The sequence below is a fragment of the Stigmatopora nigra genome, chromosome 20 (assembly GCF_051989575.1).
Source record: "Stigmatopora nigra isolate UIUO_SnigA chromosome 20, RoL_Snig_1.1, whole genome shotgun sequence".
NCBI lineage: Eukaryota > Metazoa > Chordata > Actinopteri > Syngnathiformes > Syngnathidae > Stigmatopora > Stigmatopora nigra.
In genome coordinates, this window is record NC_135527.1 from 3,104,331 (window position 1) to 3,131,086 (window position 26,756).

General features: G+C 41.4%; 1 protein-coding gene and 5 non-coding genes across 6 annotated transcripts in view; 4 read left to right on the top strand and 2 right to left on the bottom strand.

The window, feature by feature from the left end:
• The window catches only part of LOC144213351 (uncharacterized), a 231,123-nt gene that overhangs the window by 197,113 nt on the left and 7,254 nt on the right, over positions 1 to 26,756 (top strand). The window lies entirely within an intron of this gene.
• On the top strand, positions 3,634 to 3,715 carry trnal-uag (transfer RNA leucine (anticodon UAG)). Its single transcript has one exon. It is a non-coding gene; the product is annotated as a tRNA-Leu (tRNA).
• trnap-agg (transfer RNA proline (anticodon AGG)) lies at positions 10,823 to 10,894 on the bottom strand. Its single transcript has one exon. It is a non-coding gene; the product is annotated as a tRNA-Pro (tRNA).
• trnal-aag (transfer RNA leucine (anticodon AAG)) lies at positions 19,946 to 20,027 on the top strand. The gene has a single exon. It is a non-coding gene; the product is annotated as a tRNA-Leu (tRNA).
• Positions 23,920 to 23,992, top strand: trnaf-gaa (transfer RNA phenylalanine (anticodon GAA)). The gene has a single exon. It is a non-coding gene; the product is annotated as a tRNA-Phe (tRNA).
• trnal-uag (transfer RNA leucine (anticodon UAG)) lies at positions 26,406 to 26,487 on the bottom strand. The gene has a single exon. It is a non-coding gene; the product is annotated as a tRNA-Leu (tRNA).

Consider the following 26,756-nt stretch of genomic DNA (forward strand, 5'->3'; position numbering starts at 1 on the left):
AATTTCCTAATTTAGGCTCTACTATATCGGATGGAATTGTGAAGTAAATAAAATCTTCAACAACACTCAATTTGCTTATACAGTAATACCATGACTCACAAATGTACCAACATATGATAAAATTTGAGGTATGAGAAAAATTCTGAGCAAATTTTTGACTTGAGATATGAGATATTTGAGATATGAGCACACCAAATGGTTCCTGATCGGTGGAAAATTAGAACAATTAAGATGTTTTTCCATTGTAACATTCTGTTTTGTTTTTTTTCTCGGATGGAAACAGATCAATTTGTATTTTGTTAATTTCTATGGGAAGAATTGACTTGACATATGAGTAAATTGACATACTAGCTCGATCCCGCTGTAAATTCATAGCTTAATGTATTACTGTATTTGAAATAAAACCCAAGATTTTCAGAATGCAAATTACAATAATACTTCGATTTCAATGATCTTTCATATGGACATTGATAAAGCAAGCCAAGCCGTGATTGGCCACTGTTAATCATACCACATTTGCATATTTTAAGTCTATCATTTCGACTAAATCTCTGGCAAGAAGCTGAACAGGAAAAGGGTCTATGACCAATGTGCCTAATTGTGTTTTTAAGATATTCCTGCCACAAATTGAGCAAAAACGGGCTTTTCTCCTGTGTGGTTTGTTAAGTCTTCTTTTTAGGTTCCCTTATGTGAATATGTTGGAACATTAACTGCGCCTGGAAAATGTTTTGAATTGCGTAGCTTGTTAATTGGGCTGTTGTAGCGCATCTGTGGCCACAGACGGAGCAGGAAAACATTGTTCTACAGTCTGGGTTAATAAGTATTCTTTTAAGCTTTCCCTTTGGGAAAATGTTCGACCACATCCTGAGCAGGAAGATGTTTTTTCGCCAGTGTGGGTTCTTGTGTGACCTTCTAAGTGGTGCTTTAGAGAAAAGGCTTTTCAACAGTGTGGGTTCCTATGTTTTTTAATCTTTTCTTGTGTGCGAATGTTTGACCACAAACTGAACACGAAAACGGTTTTTCACCAGTGTGGGTTCTTGTGTGTATTTGTAAATCATGCTTTTGAGAAAAGGCTTTATCACAAATTGAACACGAAAATGGTTTTTCACCAGTGTGGGTTCTTGTGTGTCTTTTTAGATTTCCCCTCTCAGTAAATGTTTTACCACAAACTGAGCATGAAAATGGTTTCTCACCCGTGAGGGTTCTTGCGTGGAAGTCTCAGCTTGTTTTGTGTATGAACGCTTGACCGCAAACTGAACAAGAAAATGGTTTTTCACCAGTGTGGGTTCTTAAATAGGTTTTTAAGCTTTCCTTGTGTGTGAATTGTCGACTACAAACTGAACACGAAAATGGCTTTTCACCTGTGTGTGTTCTTGTGTGGCTTTTTAAGGATTGCTGTTGATAAAAGGCATGGCCACAAATTGAGCACGAAAATGTTTTTTCACCAGTGTGGGTTCTTGCATGTGATCTTAAGCTCTTTTTGTTTGTGAACGCTTGTCCGCAAACTGAACAAGAAAATGTTTTTTCACCAGTGAGGCTTCTTGTGTTTTTTTAAATTTCCCTTGTCATTAAATGTTTTACCACAAACTGAGCATGAAAATGTTTTTTCATCAGTGTGGGTGCTTATGTGGGCTTTTAAGCTTGTCATTTGTGTGAATCTTTGACCACAAACTGAACACGACAATGGTTTTTCACCAGTGTGTTCTCACATGACTATTTAAGTGTCCCTTCTGTGTGAATGCATGACCACAATCTGAGCAAGAAAACGGTTCTTCACCAGTGTGGTTACTTGCGAGATTTTAAGCTTTTTTTGTGTGTGAACACTTGACCGCAACTGAACAAGAAAATGGTTTTTCACCCGTGTGGGTTCTTGTGTGTGCTTGTAAATCTTGCTTGTGAGAAAAGGCACTACCGCAATTTGGATACAAAAATCACCAGTGTGGGTTCTTGTGTGTCTATTTAAATTTCCCTTCTCAGTAAATTTTTTACCACAAACTGAGCATGCAATTGGTTTTTCGCCAGTGTGGGATCTTGTGTGTATTTTTAAGCGAACATTCTCTTTATATCTTTACCACAAAATGAACACGAAAATGTTTTTTTACCAGTGTGGGTTCTTGTGTGTATTTTAAATCTTCCCTTGTGTGTAAAGATTTTACCACTAACTGTACATGATAAGGATTACTCCCCAGTGTAGATCCTCATATGTCTTTTCAAATGAGACTTTTTCCCAAAAGTTTTGCCACACTGTAAGCATTTGCAAAGTTTGTTGCCCCTGGGATTTTTCTTGATATCTTTTACATCATCATTTTCAAAAAGCAAGTTGTTGTCATCTGATAAAGGAGCAATTACATTTTCTGCTCGCCATCCTTCTATTGAGCTGCCACTCAGAAGCTCCGCCCCTCTGTTGGTCACACCCAGATCATCTTCACTCTTGAAAGGCTCACTAGTTGACCATTTGACACAGTCCTCTTTATTGATTGGAGGTTGCTCTTCTCTTTTGCACTGTTCAGGGAACTCTGGCTCCTCCTCTATAATTTGAGGCCAAGTTGAGGCCTTTCCAGGCTCCACCCCTACGCTAGCCACGCCCAGATCATCCCACTTCACGGCCTCACCAGGTGACCTGGTGACATCATGTTCCTCCTTTTGGATTGGAAGTTGCTCTTCTCTCATTTGTTGTTAAGGGAACTCTGACTCCTCTTCTTTGATTTGGGGGAGCTCTTTAAAGCCAAAAAACTTTTGCCCATCATTTTCCCTGAAACCTGCAAAGACAAAAAGTTCATATGCATCAGAACATGTACTGTATTTTCACGACTATTAAGCGCGTCCTGTTTTTTTGCCGCAATGTCAATAACTAGTGCTATTTCTGTATTTTAGACACACAAAGGCCGGTTGTTGTTGTTGTTGTTGTTGTTCTTCTTCTTCTTCTTCTTCTTCTTCTTCTCTTCTTCTTCTTCTTCTTCTTCTTCTTCTTCTTCTTCTTCTTCTTCTTCTTCTTCTTCTTCTTCTTCTTCTTCTTCTTCTTCTTCTTCTTCTTCCTCTTCCTCTTCCTCTTCTTCTTCTTCTTCTTCTTCTTCTTCTTCTTCTTCTTCTTCTTCTCCTTCTTCTTCTTCTCCTTCTCGTTCTCCTTCTCCTCATTCTCCTTCGACTTCGACTTCTCCTTCTGCTCCTCCTCCTCCTCCTCCTCCTCCTCCTCCTCCTCCTCCTCCTCCTCCTCCTCCTCCTCCTCCTCCTCCCCCTCCCCCTCCTTCTTCTTCTTCCTCAATAAGTTTTACGGTTGTTGGCAGCCAACATACTCTAGCAGTATCACCCTCTACTGTCTCAGTACCTCAAATTGCCAGGTTCTCAATTAAGATTTTAAACAGAAGGGGCGATAATGTTAAATTTGGTCTCTTAATACCACAGCGTGAAGATAGAAGCTCGAAGTCCAATTTGAATCTAGCTAGCCGTGACACTAAACGAAAAGCTACATTTTGAGAAAAAGTTAGGCAATTTTAAGGACATTTGCCTTAAATGATACATTGGGTTTGGTCTCATTGCAAGTAACAAAAAACATATTTCAATATTTAAATATAAGGGTGTCTAAGGTTCATTTAAAATTTACTGATCCCCAATCCCCCATTTGATGACAAGGTAGGTAGTGTGGCCGAGCGGTCCAAGGCGCTGGATATAGGCTCCAGTCTCTCAGGGGGCGTGGGTTCAAATCCCACCACTGCCAATAATTCATGCACTGTACATGTATATTTTGTTCCTAGTGCTTATGGCCCTTCACTAACCTGGAAGATAAAATGTGAAACTATTGGTGAGAGAGCTGAGTCCCAAACACTAATAGGAGTGTCGCGTTTGCACACCACTGTGCCACTGATGGTGCCTCAAGCGTTGCGTTAATCCTAATAAAAATTTTATGAGACCCAAATGGGGCAAAATTTGTGGTTTTGTTGATGGTTTGACGAATAGAGAGCAAAGCCAATGGGAGATCTTGGAGCCAAGACATTTTGCTGCCGTACATTATTTTTGACAATTTCTCTTTCATTCGTTCAACTTTACCTTGGCTTTGTTGGTGATAAATGTGGAGTATAGAATGTATTCTTTATACTTTCTATTCAGTATAATCACTAGGATAGAATTTTGGATAGATTAGTGGAAATTTCCATCATGACACTTATGAGTTAGGGGTGCGTCATATACCAAGACGCCCATTTCTTTGTTCACCTCTTCCCGCCTAAAGATTGTAACTAGGTCACATGACCCTTTGTTGGGTAGTTAGGGATTTGAACTGGTCAGGCTAGGGGATGAACACATCTCCCAGCGCTGGCTACTCTGACCCCTCCTTCAGCTGAAGTCTAGTGAATGTCATCAAGCCGACTCTCCGTGTGTTTCCTCTGATCCGAAATTATTGAATGTATATGGTTTTAAACCCGACAATAAACACAACCAAATCGATGTTTAGGGCCTAAGATGCTCTCGACCGTCTGTAGGGCCTTATTGTTAAAATGAGTACCATTATCTGATCGAATGAGTCCAGGAAAACCATGTGTAGGGATATAATCAGTCACCAAAGACTTAAAGACTTCCGAGTCCTCCCTAGCACACGGGTATGCTTCCGGCCAATGAGAGAATGAGTCTACAATGATCAGAAGGTATCTTTTCCCATTTAATTGTTATATCATGTCTGTGAAGTTGATGGTGATCTCAGCCCCTGACCAATGGATGAAATTCACCATGTCTTGGCTTAAGGGTTGGTTTGGCGTTGAAAAACATACATGTCTTACAGTCGTTGACGTGCCGCCACACAAGAGAAGACAAGTATGGGTGCCACCGATTAGTCAATTTAGTCATCATTGCCTGGGGGCCCACGGGAGCGGGTGAGCGGGCCTCCGTCAAGACAGACACCGATAACGGCCCCATGGGGAGTACAGGGCATCCCATGGGACCCACCCATACACCATCCCCTCGTTTTACAGCACCCCCATGCGCTCACATAGTCCGTTCCTCTGGAGAGGCCGACTGCTGAGCCTCCAGAACCACATCCACTGACAAACTCTCATGCACAGTCTCAGAGTGATGGGCAGTGGCCAATAGAACCAGATTAGAAGCATTATCGACTACATATCCAGCTACTGACTTGGCTAACTAGTCAGCCGCATGATTACCTGTAGCTGTAAAAGATGAGGACTTTGAGTGGCCAGGAATATTAATAATCGCCACCTGTGACAGAAGGAACATGGCTTCACGCAAGCGAAACATGATGTCTTTGTGTGCAATGGGTTGACCCTTGGCTTTAATGTAATCACTGCGTGCCCATTCATGAAGGTCAATGATAGCAGCTGAAACTGCATACACCGAATCACTATAAACAGTAACCGGATGACCTGCTGCGGTCTCCAAAGCCAAACAGAGTGCTCACGCCTCAGCCGCTTGGGCAGACTGATTAGTAGTCAAGACAGAGGATGCACAATGGACAAAGTCATTTCCCCTGCTTTCCACTACGGCGGCCCCCGCTTGGAGACATCCCGAATGGTCTCTCCAACAACAACCGTCTGTAAACATAATGCGACCGGATGTAAGCGGTTTGGTAGCAAGCTCAGCACGAATGTACCTTTGGTGATTAACTCGCATAGCACATTCGTGGGGGCCTAGATGGATGTTTTCTGCCATGTTAATGCCTGTGTGAACGTAATTGATGTTCGGAGCTGTTAGGTTACGTAAAAGTCTAGACTGTTGAAGAGATGATAAGGTAAATCCTGACGAAGCCACATACGCCGATACCCCATGATCAGTCAGAACGTATAGGGGGTTTCCCATCACTGTATGTGCTGTATTAAGAAGCACTTTAGCGAGCCCTGCGGCATAACGAGTACAATCTGTTTGACGGAGTTCAACACTATCCAGTGTAACGCTACAATACATCAATACCCGTCTAGTTGCTGAAACCTTCTGAAACAAAACAGCATTTACTGTGGTTTCCGAGTTAGACATCATCAAGATAAAAGGGTTTATCAAAATCAGGGTTGGCCAGGGCAGCCGCCGAGGCCAGTTCTTGGACCAGAGACACAAAGGCTTCATCCGTTTGTCCAATCAAGTCATGCTCTGAAGTTCTGAACATCTTTGTCTTTGACTAGAGCACGAAGGGTGTTTGTTTTGTCCACATAACATGGTATATAGGTCCTACTGTAGCCACAGAGGCCTAGAAATGCCAACATGTCTTTTACAGTTTGGGGTCTGGAGTGAGATAAAATGGTTTTTCAATGTTCAGGTGACATGGACAGTCCTCTCGCTGACACAATACGACCAAGAAAAGTTCGTTCTTTTCGACAAAACTGAAGCTTCTTTTTGGACACTTTGAAACCTAGATCATGAAGTTTGAGTAGGACCACCCTAGTGACCTCAAGACAGATTTCAGAAGTAGTTGCCGCAATACAAAGGTCATCCACATACTGTAAAAGAACAGTGTCATTAGGTAAAGTCAGGTCTTGAAACAGGTTTTTCAGACATTAATTAAAAATACCAGGTGAGTTTTTAAACAATTGTGGCAGGCGCTGATACTGCATATGGACACCGCTATAGGTGAAAGCAAAGTACTGTCTAGCTGAAGGATGTAAAGGTACACAGAAAAAAGTGTTAGCTAAATCAATACAAGTGAACCATTGGTATACTGGACTAAACGTAGTCAACATCCTATGGGGGTCTGGTCCTGGTAAGATCGGAGTCAGCGTTGCGTCATTTACAGGTCTAAGGTTATGTGCCATACGATAACTCTGTCCGTCTGCCTTAAGTACAGGTTGCAGTGCCGTGTCCCATTGTGAATCTGAAAGCTATATCACACCTGCGTCCACTTAGAGTGTCTTCCATACCTTTGTCTGCATCTGTGGTCCATCTATATTGTGGCCTGAAGATGATGACACTTTCATCTACTTCTAACGTTACAGGTGGGATTTTAACACAATGGCCCACATCAAATGGTCCTGATGACCACAATGTGTTAGGAATAGTTTTCAACAAATCCTCTGTCTGGTGGTGATCAGTCAATTCCCTGCCTTGTTCTCAAGTCAAGATGTGTTCTTCCAAAATGGAGGAGTTTACTATTGGAGTCTGTGGGTCAATCTGATAAGAGTCATGCATTTTGGAATAAGTCAGTCCTGGGATGTCAGTGGGCTGCCAGTCAATTACTTTAAGAAGTTTCTTGACCATTGGACCAAGTTGGCAAACTTCATGACCAGGAGACAGAGCCAAAGAAATTTGTGGGTCAGCTGTATCTCGCATTTTGTACCACACTTTTTGTGATTTATCCAAATCAACATACGACGCTACACCTTCCAGACCCACAAAAATTTTGGTGAATTTCAACTGCCAGGGTGTTCCAAGAACTTCCTGAAAACGGTCTTGATAGATTAAGTCATCATCTGTGTCATAAAATAACATACAATGAAAATCATCCATGGGCGAATGGTGAGGTCGGATTGAGTCAATGAATGATTTCCACAGGTAATAAACAGACAACAGTCCCCCAGTGACCGGAGTTTCAGGCTCAAGACGTGACCAATAGACTGTTGCTACAGACTTGCTACATCCGATTCTTGTTGCAAAGGACACATCAACCATTGTCCACGTTTTCGTGCTGATTGTGAACACGGAATCTTTGAGCCATTTGGTAAAGTCACTGTGAGGCCATCCGGCCCACATTGGATGGTAGCTCCAATAGATATCAACAAGTCTCTTCCCATCAAGTTCACAGGCGTTTGGGGTGAATGAATGTAGGAGTGGTGTAGAGTCTGTTTCATGTGGGGGATTTCAGTTCGGAGAGGTCGGGTAATAGGCAAAGCTTGAGGAGAACCCGAGAAGCCGACCAAAGTCACGGCAGACGAGGAGAGACAACTGGGGGCAAGCGGGATGTTCAAAGATGAGTGCGTTACCCCCGTGTCCACCAAACCTGATGTTGGTACGCCGTTGACTTTCATGTGAAGCATTGGGTTTGCCGTACCACTGCTTCTTGATCCTCTCGGGCACCCCTATTCGGAGCATGTATGATCCCATCATCTTCGTCCTGGTATTATTGTCCAGGTGACTGAGCCGTTTGCTGGGGCTGCCATGGTCTAGTGCCTCGTCCTCCACCTCGCATAGGCCGTTGTTGCTGTGGTAGGCCATACTGCCGTTGTTGCTGTGGTGGGCCATACTGCTGTGGCAGTGGTTGCTGTGGGAATTGTTGCTGCTGTTGCTGCTGCTGGCTGGGGCAATCACATGCCCAGTGACCAATAACGCCACACACAAAACAGTTGCCCTGTTGGCCTTGTCCCAAGTACCCTCTTCCCTGGCCACCAGAGAAACCTCGCCTACAACCACCGTATCCACCATAGAACTGACCATCATCTAGGGCCTCATCATAACCCTGGAACGTCTGGGCAGATTGCCCCGTCTTTTTCTCTTTGGTGTAATTTAGAAAGTTGGAGTTTTAACAGGGCAGAGGTCAAATTTTGTGATTCGTTTTTTTCTTTGACATTTTCTTCATCATACATCTTACAATGGTGAGTCAGGTGACATTTAAATCTAGGTTTGTCACCTGTCAACAAGTCTGGGTCCTTCTTCAATTCCCTTTTCACAGGTTCCGGAAGACCCTCGACAACAGCTGTGCTGAACAAGGTTTCACTCTCAAATATACCAGATGGATGGCGGCCGGTGCTTTCTATCCAGTTTTTAACACATTGTTCATTCTGCACCGGACCTCCAGCTCCATCGGTGTGTGGAAACACGGTTGGGGCCGAATCATGAGGTCTTGGGAAGGCATTTTTAATTACCTGGGTCAATGGAATTTCATGAGGATGTCTAGTAGTTCCTGCCTCTTCTTCTATCATTCGTAGCTCATGTTGAGTGCAGGAAGCTGACATGGCCTGTCTCAGGTCACCAAGCGCACAATTCTGTCCACTCATTAAGGCCAAGAATTTCTTGAGCCATGGACTTCCTCCCCTAGCCAGAGGAGGGAGTTGTTCAGTCAATGATAAATTATATAGTCATACTTCTGACAAAATTAATTGGCTCCAGAACTTTTTTCGTAACTTGAAAATTTTGTAAAAAGAGGTGTACTATACATATATAAATTCTCAATTTTTTTACACGGTCCTCACACAACTGCTAACTAAACCCTTTAGAATTGGTAGTAGCATCTTAATTTTGTATTAAAGATGTGAGCAAACAAGTGATGAGAGAAATGAGGAAACGATTTATTAATGTTTAATAAAAAAAACATGTGAAAATGTGTGCTGCACCGCTGAATTAGTTCCCTCGGCGGCCGTTAATATGGAAGACGTAATACTCGTGTTCGTCTGCCAGATGGCGGCAAGAGCATTTCCTACCAGGACCAAAAGCTGTCCACCTGTACTACATTTTACTCTTTTACCTGTGCCGTGTGTGTATGTGAATATATGTGCCACATTGTATTTGTATGGTATTTAATGGCTTAATAGGGGGAATTGCAGTCATTAATAAGCGGTGCATTTAGTTGAAGTGGACAGGTATTTAAGAATCTTGAAACATGCACAGTAGTAGTTGTGAGACAGCCATTTGAATTGAATGATTTTATTGTGATTATAGAAGATAGAATGAGAGCGATAAAATGAAAGCCTAGTAGAGGGTAGATATGTTCTAAAGTGAGAATCAATGCATCCACGACAATATATATAAAATAAATGAACATATAAGTAAATCCATTTTGCGGGATTTCGTAACCTGGATCTTCTTCGTATAACTCGAGTTACTCATTTGCATATAATTATTTAATAACCTGAAAATGTCATACCTAGAGACATTCGTAAGTAGAGGTATGACCCTTTTTATAAACTGTCAATCCAACTAGAAATATATTAGGTTAGACTGGGATCTATGTTCCCTCTAATTTTCCGTTGGTTTGGGCAGAAAGACAACCTCCCTGAGCGCACTGAGTGCCAACCAGGGTGAGCGACATCATCATTGCTCGCTATTGGCAGACCAGTATCACACCTGCCATAAGCAGTTGCATGCCAATGTTCCCTCTAATTTTATATAAAACATGCTGTAAAACACAAAACAACTTTGCAAAGTTGGCAAATCTGTCAAATTTTTAAAGTCAGTGTGGCCCCCAGGCCAAAAAGTTTGCCAACCCCTGCAGTAGATAGATGAGCCAGGGGTGCCCATACAGTGACAATTTTTTCCTTAGGTGGCAATATGCCACATCGCCCCCAAAATTTGACACAATTTGACAAAACAAGGGCTCGTCCGGGAGTTGGACCCAGCACCTCTCATACCCTGAGCGAGAATCATACCACTAGACGAGTGCTTCTCAATTTCTGTTAGGCCCCCCCTAGCAAGAAGAAAACTATTCGCACCCCCCCCCCACTTCCCACCGTGACTATAAATGAAATCATTTTATAAAATTGTTACAGTACAAGTACAACATTTTATCCTTATTAACATTAAAGAAAAGGAAAAAAAGGAAGAAATATAGTCAAACTTACAAAGAATAACTTTATTAATTCTTGTTTCAAGTCTGCAACAGAAAAGATTTTAAGTGCATCAATGCCTGAAATAAAAAATAAATGAGAGCGCCACTGCCAGCTACTGTAGTAGACGCGCAATTACACTTTATACTAGTACGGCCAAATAAAATCCTGTTCCCCAGGGTTACACGCGCCCCCCAGGTATCGCACCACGCCCCCCCAGGGGGCCGCGTCCCACTATTTGAGAAGCACTGCACTAGACCGACGAGCCAGGGTTGCCCATAAAGTGGCACTTTTTTTTCTCAGGTGGCAAATGTACCATATAACCCTCCATATTAAAACACAATTTGACAAAATAAGGGCTCGTCCGGGAGTTGGACCCGGGACCTCTCGCACCCTAAGCGAGAATCATACCACTAGACCAACGAGCCACGAGTGTCCCAATGGTGACACTTTTTTTGTCAGTTGAAGCATGTGACCTATCAACCCATATAATAGATCACAATTGGACAAAGCAAGGGCTCATCCAGGAGTAGGACCCGGGACTGTAGGATCTAATCCATATACATTCAATAACTTCGGATCAGAGGAAGCACACAGTCAGTCATGATGAGATTTTCTGGACTTCAGCTGTAGGAGGGGATCAGAATAGCCAGCGCTGGGAGATGCGTCCATCCCCCAGCCTGACTGTGAAGTATAGAATGTATTCTTTATACTTTTGTGCTGTATAGTCACTTGGATAGAATTTTGCGGAGCCTAGTGGTAAGTTTCCTTCATAACACCTATGAGTTAGGGGCACGTCATTTACTAAGACACGCCCATTTCTTTGTGTCACTTCGTCCCGCCTTAAGTTTGTACCTAGGTCACATGACCCTTTGTTAATAAAAGGGGCTACTCTGTTGGAGGTCGGTAGGGGATTGGAACTGGTCAGGCAAGGAGATGGACTCGTCTCCAAGCGCTGGCACCTCCCGACCCCTCCCTCAGCTGATGTCTTTGAAAATCTCATCAAGCCGACTCTGCGTGTGCTACCTCTGATCCGAATTATTGAATGTATATGGTTCTAAACCTGACATTTTCTGGTGCCGAAACAACCCGGGGATTCATTTCTGAATTTCTCGGACCGCGGTGGACTGAAGGCCAAGAATTACTGACGTCAGCCCTCTTACTTTGAAAGAGGGGGCTTTTCGGTCGATCGCGGCCCGTTTGAAGAAGGAACCCGGCCGGAGAGAGGATGCACGCACAAGAGACGGTAGGGCTGTTTAAAATTTATATATAACAAGGCTGGTGAAAATCCCGTTTTTCCTCTCGTGAAAAAGTCGAAGAAAAACGTTCCATAAATAGGAAATATTTGCATATCGTTGGGGAGTATGTATGTCAAAAAAAATAAAGGGAATACACAAGATATGCGGCGAATGTACACTTCGGCCATAGGTGACATTCGTAAGGAAAACTGGTGACGCGGTTTAGACTAGAGGGTGAAAGAATCCCTCGTAAAGGATTTTTGGAGATTGTTAAAAATAAGGGAAACCTTCCAAAAATACAGCACCTGATGAGTAAAAGCGCTTGATAAAAGTAATCTTCATATGAAGTATATATATATATATATATATATATATATATATATATATATATATATATATATATATATATATATATATATATATATATATATATATATATATATATATATATATATATATATATATATATATATGTATATGTATATGTATATATATATATATATATATATATATATATATATATATATATATATATATATATATATATATATATATATATATATATATATATATATATATGTATATATATATATATATATATATATATATGTATATATATATATATATATCAACCGAAAGGATATATATATATATATATCAACCGAAAGGATATATATATATATATATCAACCGAAAGGATATATATATATATATCAACCGAAAGGATATATATATATATATATATGAACCTGAAATACGCCGTGACGCACGCAGGCCTTGCAAAATAGTAAAGAATCAGAGACACAGAGAGAACAAAGCACATGGTTTGGGGAAATTGTTAGTGGAACCTTTGCAAACTACTCAAAGGAATTTAGAAGTAAAAAAAGCTGTAAACAAAGGAAAAAAGCTACTTAGGCGAATAAATAAGCTTAGAAAACAAGTATTTAAGAGATAATAAATTGAGACGGGGCGTCCCTAGAACAAAAGAAGAGATGCGAGCGGGGGTAGAAGAAAGGATGAGCACATGGCAGGGAGAAGATGGCCGACCAAAGGATGAGCACATGGCAGGGAGAAAATGGCCGACCAAAGTGTAGCCGCAAAGACAAAGAAGAGCGTAGCAAATGGTCATTCTCCAGCAGTTCACACTCCCCCGACGCAACGAGACGGAGGATGGGCCAACTCAACCAACTCCGACGCAAAGAAAAGGGGGTGGCCTCCTCAATAGATTGCACAATGCTCTCAAAGCACCCCACGGTGGGGCCATAGGGAGAGAGCCCCCACCAGCCCAGGCCCCCACCCCCTGCACAAACAGTGAGGGGTGGGGGACTGAGAGAGACAGGTAGAGAGAGAAAGTTAACAGAGAGAAAGATAGAGACAGAGAGATGTAGAGAGAGAGAGAAACAGAGATGTAGAGAGAGACAGAGATGTAGAGAGAGACAGAGATGTAGAGAGAGAGAGAGACAGATAGTTGATAATGTTATGATATATTAGTCACAAATTATGGGTCCTTTATTAAACACTGAAATTTATATAAGGAAATTCTTAGTGAAAGGTTATTTTTCCTAAACTTTAATTGTGGTAATAGTGAGCCCAGAAAATGGCTCTTATTTTAAATATAACCGCCTTCTTGGAGCGGATAGGAATTCAATAGGGATTCCGCTAGTGCAATTTAGCTATCTTCATAGCTAATTTAGCAATATGAGAGTGATTTGTGATTCAGATTTAAGTATTAAGAATCATCCAAATTATTAAATGAAGACAAAGCAGAAATGGCATTGATCCAAATTATTAATGATATCAAACGAGAAGTTTACAATGCAGAAATGGCATTGAACCAAATTATTAAATTGTACCTGGCAAGTTTAGATAAAATAATTAATTTAGGATAAGCATGATTTCTATAGGATGGAATAAGATGAATCATGTTTAGTGCACGAAATATAATTCATTGTTTTTCCATCACTAGATGAAATATGCTTTAGTGTGAGTCATATTAATGACTATTAACCTAGTTCTTTTGAGATCGATTAGTGCTGATAGGACAGCAAAAGGTGGTTAGCTGCCAATAAGCCCTTTTCAGGGATGGCGCTCTCCACTAGTGAAAAAATTACAGACCACTGATGTCTGTGAGCGTGAATGGTTGTTTGTCTTTTTGTGTTTTTGATTGGCCAACCACCAAGATATAATTGATCCGTTAGATATCAAGGTGGAAAAGGATTTAGCAAATTGGAATCAATTTCTGAAACTGCCAATAAGCCCTTTTCATGGATGGCAGCGAAGGATTGGAAATTTGAAATCAATTTCTGAAATCGCCAATAAGCCTTTTTGGATGGCGATGAAAAATCAAGGAAAAATGTTTAGTCCAAAGAAATTTTTTGATGATAATGCATTGGATTGGAGGAACAAATCTGCAATGCGAAATTTTGAGCACTGAGAAAACAAAAACAGTGCATCATATGAAATTCCAAAGTACCATTGATGTATAGGGATAATGGCATCCAAATTGTGTTAACGGATTAATTGACTGAATTGACAAAATGTTCCATATTTCGTTACCATACCAAACGCCATTATTCACTACACGATTGGAGCTGAAGGATGACTCTAATCTGGCTATCTGTATAAAAGAAAAACTTTAAAGAAACGCACTAATTTTGAGTTAGCAGAAGAAGACTGTGTTTTTCAACAGGAAACATGGAGAAGACGCACGAGCAACCCAAAATGAGAACGTCCGTACAACTCTTGCTGACCAAACAGCAGACATGAAAATAGCTGAAAGGAGGATGCAGATACATCTTTGCACTGTAAGGAGGTTCTCTCAGTTGAAACGTTTGAGGAGACAGGTAAGATAAGCTTATTGACGCGATCAGACGTAATGGAAAGCATCCAATATTGATTGGAAAGATTATTGCTCGAGGAGCAATGCCATAAACCATAAGGAACTTTTATATTGGTTTTATTGTCTCCATAAAAAGTGAAAGCGTTTCAATTGAGAACAAACCTTCTTACAGATTTTTAAAGTAAACAATTAGAGAGACTACAATGGATAGATATGTAACTAAATTTTGATTTTATGCCAGACTATTGGAAAATGTTGATTAAGAAAGTTTTAAAGGAGATGATTGGCAAACTCCAAAGACAATGGAATGTTACATTTGATAAAAAAGACTACTAGTTTGGGATATTTTGAATTTCAAACAACTGAGTTTAATATGCAACACGATACACATTGTTAATTGAATTGGGACTTGATTAGTATGCCATTTATGAGTAATGAATTTTAATTGCCCTAAAGGAAAATTATGCTAGAAAATATTAACCCTGATAAACAAGGGGTGGTTACAGTTTAGTGGGTTCAATTCTTTTCAGAATTATAAATGTTTACATTTGTTTCTGGATATTAATTGATGTGAATGTAACTGTTGCAGAGAGCGGGAAAGCTGTTTTCCTGAGGAGAAGGCAGCCTGGTTTGCTCTTTGTATTTTTCCTATTTTTAGCATGATTAGTTAATTTGTGTAATTGCAGGAAAGGAAAAATCAAATGTAGTTTTTGATCTTAACAAGGAAGCAGCAATCACAATAGAATAACAGCTAGTATATCTACTTTTGAATGATAAGACATTTAGATTTTCGCAAACAAAGTGATTGAATAAGTAAGATTGTTGTGATTTTTGTTCATTTGAGAATTAAGCCCAACCAAGTGGCCGTATGCAGGTGTTGAGCATGCGCTAAAGACGACAGCAGCTAAAGCAGCAGCGCAAACACATACTGCACAGTATTCACAACAACAAAAACTGAGTCGAAAACAGTATTAATTGATAGGCAAAACATTGCATCACATAAGGTAGAGATGCATCTATACAGAAAGAACACAGAACAGTCTGCAGAAGACCTGTACACAGCTAAAGGCCTAGCGTGCCTCCCAAAAATTATTCCAAAATTGAGCCATGGATTGAACCATGTCTCAACAGGGGGGATGACGGACATGGTACAGTGTGTGTTCCATGTCCCAGAGGTCTAAATACCTACTTTTAATTTTTTGGTGTTTGATTTGTTGCAGTCATGGTGTGCAAGGTAACCTCAGGCCCAAACGAGGACAACGTCCAAAGAGTGTGGGACTGGTAGAGCAAACAAATGTTCATGGAAGACCATTTCAACATCCTCTATGGGAAGGTGAAACATGACAAAAGGCTAAGGGCAAGGCAGACCTAATCACAGAATGGATGGTAACATGTTTGGAGAAACTTGTCCAAAGAACGGGCAAGCTGCCGTGATCCCTTTTTGTCTACTTTCCAGGAGGTGGTGAAGCCAGGTGACTGGATGCTGATCCCAGTCATAAAAAGGAAGTCCTGGTTCTCTCCTTGATGGGAAGACCTATTCGTGGCCCAACTCACCAACCTCCACTGCTGCAAAGATGGCTGAAATGTCAGTGCTTTCACCAATGCCAGGTCAAGGTAGTTCGAGACACAGGTGACTCTGAGTAGACTGGAAGTTGGACGGTATCAAAACCCTTGTCCGTAAAAAACTCATCAGTCTACTCACCTGCCACGAGCACCCCTCACTTAACCTTGAGCTTCCATAGACTTTGCACCTCTACATATAGGCCACAGTGAAAGCTGTTGCCACTCACATCACAGTGACTGCACTGTCAGTGACTGCCTGGGCGTGTCTGAACGCCCCGCCCACTGAGACTCTAGTTGGAAAACAAGATGGTGACATACTCCTATCACAGAGGAGAGTAAATTGGTATGAAAACGACAAACTGGAGAACTACTATGAAGAAGACGTGTGGTATCCTGACATCCTGAATTCACTGGGTCTAGACGTCGCGCTTAAATCTGCAGTGAGGCAGATGAGATGCATTCCTTTTAAGGGTAATGAACATAACAGTAAGCGATAAGGGACCAAAATCAGTGCAATTCAAACCACATGATTCAATCTGGGGTGGTGGTGTTCGGTCGTGACTACAAGTGGTCCACTCCCCCAGAAAATCATACTGTCGCAACTTTGCCAAATCCGAGTGGGTAAAGTTATGTAAAGACATTGAACTGTTAAACAAGTGTGGACTAACCAAACTGATCCTGGCCCTACAGGGTATAGCCGATGATTTAAAAACCCTAAGGGAAATGGAGTTGCAGGAAGATGGAGCCAATGATGGAGATGCGTGTGCCATGATGGGAGAACACTGCTGCACCTTCATCCCAGATGAAACCAATACATGACTCGGGCTATAGCTGAAGCCTTGGCCAACACGGGTCGTGGTTTTTCGATTGTGTTTAAATTTGCAACTTCCTCATTTGCGATTTTGTTACGGTTCTGTATTTTCTATGTATGAAAGTTATGATTCGAAATACTATCTAGCACATGCTGGTAACTTACAATGACATACAGTATAACCGCGTGGCAAATCATTATGGAGATTCTTCCACTCTTTCAAAGTGTGACGAGTCTCGGTATGTCGAGTGCTTCGGGTTATTGTACTTATTTTGACTTAAAAACTGTGTCCGCTCATAAAGAGGGACGCAGACGGATTTTTCTCGGATAACCCTAAAATTACCTCAAGTTTTTGCCTCTGCCTTGACAAGTGATTTTATTGTTTTCCATACCCCTTGATAAATAATGCTGATGATATTTGTATTCTAGAATCTGGATAGGAGGGATATAAATTTATGTATTTCATGAAAATTCTTTCAAAGTAACTATAGGGGGGAAATGTGAAGTATAGAATGTATTCTTTATACTTTTGTGCTGTATAGTCACTTGGATAGAATTTTGCGGAGCCTAGTGGTAAGTTTCCTTCATAACACCTATGAGTTAGGGGCACGTCATTTACTAAGACAGGCCCATTTCTTTGTGTCACTTCGTCCCGCCTTAAGTTTGTACCTAGGTCACATGACCCTTTGTTAATAAAAGGGGCTACTCTGTTGGAGGTCGGTAGGGGATTGGAACTGGTCAGGCAAGGAGATGGACTCGTCTCCAAGCGCTGGCACCTCCCGACCCCTCCCTCAGCTGATGTCTTTGAAAATCTCATCAAGCCGACTCTGCGTGTGCTACCTCTGATCCGAATTATTGAATGTATATGGTTCTAAACCTGACACTGACCACTTCGAATCCCCCAACAGGTGAGCTAGTTTTATTAACAAAACGTCATGTGACATAGGTACAAACTTTAGGCGGGAAAAGGTGACCAAAGATATTGGTGTGTCATGGTATATGACGCGCCCCTAACTCATAGGTGTCATGATGGAAATTTCCACTAGGCTATCTAAAATTCTTTCCTCGTGACTATACTGAATAAAATTATAAAGAATACATTCTATACTCCACATTTCCCCCTATAGTAACTTTGAAAGAATTTTCATTAAATACATCAATTTATATCCCTCCTATCCAGGTCCTAGAATACAAATATCATCAGCAGATATTTATCAAGGGGTATGGAAAACAACTTACAACTTATGGTCAAGTGGAACACCGACACCCCAGATTGAATCATGTGGTTTGAATTGCACTGATTTTGATCTCTTATCGCTTACTTTTACGTTCATTACTGATAGTGTCAGGTTTAGAACCATATACATTCAATAACTTCGGATCAGAGGTAGCACACGCAGAGTCGGCTTGATGAGATCAGAGGTAGCACACGCAGAGTCGGCTTGATGAGATTTTCAAAGACTTCAGCTGAGGGAGGGGTAGGGAGTAGCCAGCGCTGGGAGATGAGTCCATCCCCCAGCCTGACCAGTTCGAATCCCTGCCTACCTCCAACAGTTGAGCTAGTTTTAGTAACAAAGGGTCATGTGACCTAGGTACAAACTATAGGCGGGAAGAAGTGAACAAAGAAACGGGAGTGTCGTGATAGATGACACCCCCCTAACTAAAAGGTGTCATGATGGAAGTTTCCACGGGGTCATGCAAAATTCTATTCTAGTGACTACACTATATAAACCAAAAGACATAATAATAAGCATAAAATACATTCATACTTCACATATTCGATAATTATATTATGTATGTGTGCATTTAATCATTTTTGTATGAAAGCTTCTTTAAATTGTCTGAAGAGAACTCGGGGTCGTAACATGTCATCGAGTCCTCGTGCCAAGGACTGTTGACCTGACATCTCACCCAGACCGGGGCTCCGAGGACTGTTGATCTGGGTTTGCAGCGAAGATCCGTCAAGGACTCTTGGTACCAGCAGATGGATATCAATCACTTACGGGAACACTCGCATAGTGCTCCTACATGAGGACGCCCTTCTCGCTTCTTCATGGAATTGTTATGCCGTGTAAAGGCGTGATTGTTTAAATTCAAATGAAGTTTGTTTTTAGTTTCCTCTTTTGATTATTGTTAAATACCTTAATTAATATTATGATTGGAGATGTTGTTTTTGCTTACGCATGTTGGATTAATCAATAACCTTGTAATTGTTTTAATTTATGGCTTTAAAGCCGTACGAGAAATTACTGTTCGGGAGGATATTTCGGAGACCGATAGGAAGTCTTGATGTATCTTCCCTTATAAGTTTGTTTATCATAGATGCCTATTTAATTAAATGTCAATAATTGAATCAGATATCTTTTTTTCTCATAGGTTAGAAAAATGTATTATCTTAATATCAATGATACTATTTTTAAACATTAAAAATTGGCAATCTTCTTCAGGATTAGCATTAGTGTCTCTCATGACACCAAAATGACAGTAATTTAACTATAGAGGGGTGCCCAACTCCGGTACTGGAGGGCCCCTTTGCGGTCTCTTTTTCATATCTCCCTCCTCTATCACACCTGAACCAAATGGTCAACTCATCGTCCAGTAGCTTGATAACGATCCCAATTCTTTGATTCAGCCGTGTTGATGGAGGGAGACATGGAAAACAAATTTGATACGGGCCCTCGAGGGCTGGAGTTGGGCACGCTAATGTAATGTAAACGATCCCAATTATTTGATTCAGGCGTGTTGATGAAGGGAGGCATGGTAAACAAATTTGATAGGGGCCCTATACTACACATCCGGGCATATGTTGCGGGGGTTGATGGAGTCTATCCCACCAGAGTTACAGCGAAAGGCAGACAACACCAGTAAGCCGTAGGGCACAAACAACCTTTTGCACTCATGATCATACCGACACTATTGGGAATTGAGGCCACGCCTGCCTGCAAGTCAGCCGGGTGTTCCACTGCACCCTCAGAGATCTGGGATAGATTGCTTTAGGTTTGTGGAAGACTCCAATAGCCTCATCCAAGGTAGTGTGGCCGAGCGGTCTAAGGCGCTGGATTAAGGCTCCAGTCTCTCAGGAGGCGTGGGTTCAAATCCCACCACTGCCCATTTCTTCTGAGCTGCTTAAGTCTCTTTTAATGGGTGCAACTGGCTCTTCCCTAACATTTCAATTAAAATGTGAAAACCACTTGGGAGGGAGCCGAGTCCCGGGTGCATTAATAGGAGCCTCGTGGTTTCCCACCACTGTGTTTGGTAACATCCACAAAATACATTTGTTCTGTGTTGAAGCCATCATGGATGACAGACAATCGTTATTGTCCACTGCTCACCATCCAAGACATATGTGTCTCTTTGCTTTTAGCTTCTGACTAAACCTTTTGCCTGAGCAGTAAAAAGGTTTGTCACCAACGTGGTTTGTTAAATATATTTTTAAACACACTGTTAAATTGTCTTTAAATCAAGCTTGTACATTCAGTCGACTTGAGAATTTTAAAAAAATCAATTGCAGCGAACAAAAAGCCCTTTTGTTGCACACTGAGAATATATATAAATATAAAAAAGTGAACCCACCTTCTAGTATGTTAATAACAACTTTTGTTCTTCGTGGAACACTCCCACACGTAAATTCTGTTGGAGGCACCTTTGATAGTTAATAGCAGGCTAAACCTAAAGGCAGTGGCTCCTTAGCCGGTATCCGGTCAAGTAGTCGCAGGGGCTATTTAGCCGGTAACCGGTCAAATAGCCTATACGGCCCCATATGGCTATTTACATGCACCATGTTGTTGGAGAAGGGCAGACTTCATGAATTTGATATAATGGCTTGGTGTACTCTGGCAGGCCCATGACGGATGAGTATAGTATGGCTTGTTTAATGGTGTGGAAAGCTTCTTCAGCAGCTGGAGTCCATTCTTTAGGATCTGACAGGTTGAGGTCTTTGTCACTCATGAGGTCCAATAGTGGCTGGGTGATTTGTGCGAAGTGAAGGATCCATCCTCGACAGTAGTTGGCTAAACCAAGGAAAGCAAAGACTTGCTTCTTGGTCTGGGGGCATCTTTGAGTGCCTTCTTCCTGTTGTCCGTTAACCTTCGACCTTTTTGTGACAAGAGATGTCCCAAAAATGTGACTTTAATCTGGCAAAATTGAAGTTTAGATAACGAAGCCTTGTTCCCCGTCTTTTCCAGGTGTCGGAACATTCTAATGGACTGTTTTCGCTTTTCTTCTGCTGTTGGGCTTGCAATTAGGATGTCGTCCACATAGTTGAGGACTTGTGTGGACTCTGGATGTGGATGGTAACTTATGGATCTCTGGATCTCTGTGGAGAATATGGTTGGGCTGTCGCAGAATCCTTGTGGCAATCTGGTGGAGGTGAACTTTCTGTTGCCAAAGGTGAAGCCGACATGGTGGTGGCTTGAAGCAACTCGGTTATCATTTGTGCGCTGGCTGTCACCTGGGCCTTTTCCTTCTTGGAGCGAATGTTCTCCTCTGCGTGGCTTGCCCAATGGAATATCTCAGCGGATGAGGTAGTCTTGTAGGTGACGAAGTGTATTTGGATGAATCCAGAAACGGGAACTTGGAGTCCTTGGATAAACCATTGTTTAAACTGGACTGGGAATGGGCCATTTTCATTGTCGTCATCCATCATGCGGCTGTTGGATTTGGCACAGCTTTCTAATCTGGCATAGCAATCATTTGTAATCTCACCCTCTTTATGCGTACATGTCCTTATTCTTTGGTAATCAGAGGGTCTCTGGAACATTGTCACTGCTCTTCCTAGTAGCTTTTCTATTTCTCCGGTTAGGGCATGGGGGTCGTGGGCTAATATGTTTCCCCCTACATCACTTCCTGTCAATCTCTCTCTGACTCTGCCCAATCTATGTTTCAGTGAGTTCTTTAAGGCTTTCTCCACTTCAGCTCCATTCAGGTTATAGGATGCCACTAACTGACAGAATTTTCTGGCCCCATTTTTTTCCACATCTCCGAGTCCCTTGCATGCTTCCAGGCATCGGGCCTTGGTCCAAAGTCGGTAGACCAATAAGGTGGGTTGTTGTTGTATTTCCCCCCACCTTGGATTCGCCACAGCCATCATTGGGTAGGTTTGGACATTTCTTTTTTCTGTCAACATCGTTTGTAAAGCGGGCTGTGGAGCTCCTCTTCCGTTCCAATATTCTCAAGAGTTTTGAGGTCGGTAGGAGTTGGCGGATCTGGTGTGCCTGGTGACAAAATGATGTCGTCAGGGCGCGAGGCGGAGGTATCATATTCGGGGGGCGTTCCAATCCTACGAGGGAGGGGTGGATGGGACCTTTGGGGGGCGCCGCTGGAGGAAAAGAGTTGGGCAATCTTTCAGCAATTTGGGCATTTTCTGGTTGTGTCGGTCTTCGATGAACGTTGGTTTCCTCTTCCGGGCAGATTTTCATGGTAGTGATGAGACCTTGTTTTCTTGTTTCCACATTCTTTTTCTTATTTTTTCAATGTCTTGTAGACGTTTCACACACTGTTCTTTCCATATTTTCAACACCAACAATTGTTTCTCAGCTTCCTCACTTTTCTTTCCCTTCCTCTCCCTGTCCTTTAACCATTCCCTTTATAAGCACATCAAATCTTTCATATCCTTCATATTGGGACAGAAACAATGTTTCTTCACCAACCAGGGCTGATCCAGGCAACTCCCCATACATTGCATTTGCATATATTTCACATCCGGTAACTCCCCGATTTTCATTTTGCAGTCTGACAATAAACCCACCTCTTTTGTTGCTTTCTGACCCATATTAATCATTTACTTAATAGTTTAAACAACAATTATTTTCTAAATTACCTGAAATGGATGTCAATACTTTGTGATTCACCCAATATCTCTGAATATACCAAGACCAAAAGTCCCTGACTTAGTCTTAGTAGAGTCCCTGACTCTATTAACAGACCAAGACTATAAGTCTCTGACTTATTCTTGTTTTACTTACGTTGGTCCCTGTCCAAAAATTATAATGCTTTACGTACGTTGGTCCCGAACCACAAATTATAATGTTCTACGCACGTTGGTCCCAGACCAAAAACTATTATGTTCACCGTAAGTTGGTCCCAGACTGCAAACTTTTAATACTGCCGCAGTGATAATACTCATTCAAATCATTACACTTCACATTGACAGAAATCAAAGGGTGAACTCACGATCTTTCTCGTTCTGAATCTGCCCTAGTCCGGGGACCCGTCACCAGATTACAGGAGTGGCGAGGGAACGTCAAAGGAGGATGCTGTCGTCGTGTCCCGTCGTCGCTCCGGCAATTGTTGGCTGTTGGGTCTCAGGTTTTCGGCAACCAAGTATGATAGATCTGAAAATACAACTTCAGGAGAAGATTAAGAAGTAGTGAGATCAATTTAATAGGAAATAGGTTTATTATCAAACTGCAAAGGGGGGGAGAGAGAGGTTAAACAGTGGAGTCCTGTTCAGCGCAATGTTCTTGCAGCTCTCTCACAAATGAACAGTGGGTTCATCTTTATATAGAAAAAGAAAGCATAGTATGGTTTCTATGACAACGACCAAACTCTGGGCAAAGTCGGATTAATCAGTGGCAAGTTTCCATGGCAACGACCAAACTTTGGGGAAAGTCGGATTAATCAGTGGCAAGTTTCAATGGCAATGACCAAACTTTGGGCAAAAGTCTGGTTAATCAGTGTAAAGTCCCCATGACAACGACCCTGGGTTTTAGCAGCACATTGGACGTTGCAAATCCACCCTAAATCAGCTGGAAGTCAGTTTGAAAGCTGTTCCTTGTAAGCCATGAGTCATTTTGCAGTCAAGTTTGACTCTTGTCACCAACATGACCCGAATTGGCTAGGATAGGGAATGTTGGAGAGTGTTCCCTGAATCGACCTTGGGCTTTGGCAGTTTATTGGACTCTCTAAACCAGACCAATATCAGTTGATGCTCTAATTGCAATATTTTACTAGTTAGCCATGAGTAGATTTAAAGTCCATGTTGGTTATCATCTTTCTCAATCAGCTGAAGTAGCTCAGGTGGGAGAGTGTTAGACTGAAGATCTAAAGATCCCTGGTTCAAAACCGGGTTTCGGCACTTCATTGGACTTTGCAAACCCGCCCGCAATCAGCTGGCAGTTTGTTTGAAAGCTGTTTCCTTGTAAGCCATGGCTCATTTTACAGTTAAGTTTGACTCTTGTCACCAACATGTCCCAAATTGGCTCAGATAGTTGAAGAGCATTCCCTGAATCGGCCTTGGGCTTCGTCAGTCTATTGGACTCTCTAAACCAGACCAATATCAGTTAATGCTGCAATTGGAATATTGTACTAGTAAGCCATGAGTCAATTTCTAGTCCGAGTTGGTTGTTGCTATCAGTTGGCTGAAGTAACTTAGTTGGGAAAGCGTTAAACTGTTTGTCTAACAGTACCTTGTTCAACCTTTGCAAAACCATGGGTCGTTTTTTTTTTTTTTACAAACGGTTAAAATACTAGAGTGGGTGTGTGTTTCAATGTGTCACAACTTTTCCGTTATTGCATTATTGGCAAACAGATAGTTAATCACAGCCACTCCCATGGCAGTCGCTCATGCTGACTGACTGGGACGATGAACGGCGGCACTTTACCTTCCAAAACAAATTTCTATTTGTAGATGTGTCGCAAGCGAATCTAATGCATTAATTACCTGGTTCATTCTGGAATGAATATTGCTGATCGGGCAGCAAAAGGGGGTGGAGCTCCCAGATTCCCCACTGGGGATGTGTTAGGTTCATCAATGCACTCATGGCATGTTGGTCTAGTGGTATGATTCTTGCGTAGGGTGCCATAAGTCCCGAGTCGAACTCTTGGATGAGTCGTTGATGTGTTGTTTGGTGATCTATAGTGAGAAAAAGTGTCATTCAGTGAGCACATCTGACTCGCTGGTTAGTGTGCGATAGGTCCCGGGTCCAACTCCCACATGAGCCCTTGCTATGTAGGCGTTTATCTGTATTACTATTATATATAAATGTGTAGTAAATTGTTTATTTGTTAAATCATTCTTCATATTGTTCGAAGAGTGCTCGGGGTCATGAACAGTCATTTAGTCCTCTCATACAAGGACTGCCTATCCAAGGATTGTTTATCTGACATCGCACCCAGTCTGGGGCTCTGAGGACTGTTGATCTGGGTTTGCAGCAAGTAGACCCCAAGCTCTCCGACTGTTGGGTTTATTCTGTATTACTATTATAAATATAGTTGTATTAAGTCATTTCTTTGTTAAATCATTCTCTTATTATTCTCAAAGTGTTGCGAGGTCACCAATAACCGCTAAGTCATCTTTAACCTGGACTGCCTGTTCCAGGATGTTTATACAAACAATTCACCCAATCTGAGTCTTTGAGATTCGGTGGTCCCTTTTGTAACGAGGCCAGGGCAAACAAGAATGTTGCTTCTGTTATTTACAACATAGCGACTATACCTCGTGACGCACTTGGGGTTTTTCTTTATGTAATTGTTATATGATTCTTAGGTCAAGGGAAGGCATAATTGTTCTAATCCAAATGTTGTTTGGTCTAGTCTCCTGCCTGTTATTGGTAAAATACTTTGATTGTTATTGAGGTTCCAGATGTTGTTTTTACTCATACGTGATGAAATGATCAACAACTCTGTAAATTGTTTTGATTCATGGCAATAAGAGTCGTACGAAAATGTCTATTCGGGGAGACGTTCTGAAGTTGTAGGAGAAACTCTGGCTTGTTGAATCTCCCCTCTGAGGTTTTATCCGTGATCCATTCTATTTAATTAAATGTCAATAATTGAATAAGATGTCTGCCTGCAGTTATTGATAATTACGAACGAGGGTAATTATTGATGAACCTAACACCGACTAACAACAGATATGGATATCTGCCACTTCCAGCAACACTCGCATAGTGTGCATACCCCGTGACGCACTTTGGGCTTCTTTATGTAATTGTTATATGATTGTTATGTCAAATGAAGGTGTGATTGTTTTAATCCAAATGAAGGTTGGTTTTAGTTTCCTGTTTTGTTATTGTTAAAATACCTTCATTGTTATTTTAGTTATATATGTTGTTTTTGCTTACACATGTAGAATTAATCAATAACCTTTTAATTGTTTTGATTTATGGCCTTAAAAGCTGTACGGGAATTACTGTTCGGGGATGTACTTTGGGGATCAAGATGAAGTCTTGAGGCTCTGATCTATCTACCTTTATTAAGATAATGTTATCCGGGATCAGATCTATTTAATTAAATGTCAATAATTGAATAAGATACCTGCCTGCAGTTATTGATAATTACGAACAAGGGTAATTATTAATGAACCTAACAGTATAACAAATGCAACACTTGGGACACCGTCAGTGGCACAGTGATGTGCAAACATGATACTCATTTTCGTCTGTTTCGGACTCAGCTCTCTCGCCCATTGTTTCACATTTTGCCATCCAGGTTAGAGAAGGGCATGAAGAAATTGGATCAAAGCAACCATTCAGGGCAGAATGAATTATTGGCAGTGGTGGGATTTGAACCCACGCCTCCTGAGAGACTGGAGCCTAATTCCAGCGCCTTAGACCGCTCGGCCACACTACCCTTGGAAATACATGTTGTGCATGCATAAATTGTAATTGAACCTTAAACAACCTTATATTTAAATATTGAAACATGTAATTTATTACTTGAAATAAGATTAAACACAATGTATCATTTAAAGCTCGGCCACACTACCCTTGGAAATACATGTTGTGCATGCATAAATTGTAATTGAACCTTAAACAACCTTATATTTAAATATTGAAACATGTAATTTGTTACTTGCAATAAGATTAAACACAATGTATCATTTAAAGCAAATGTTCTTA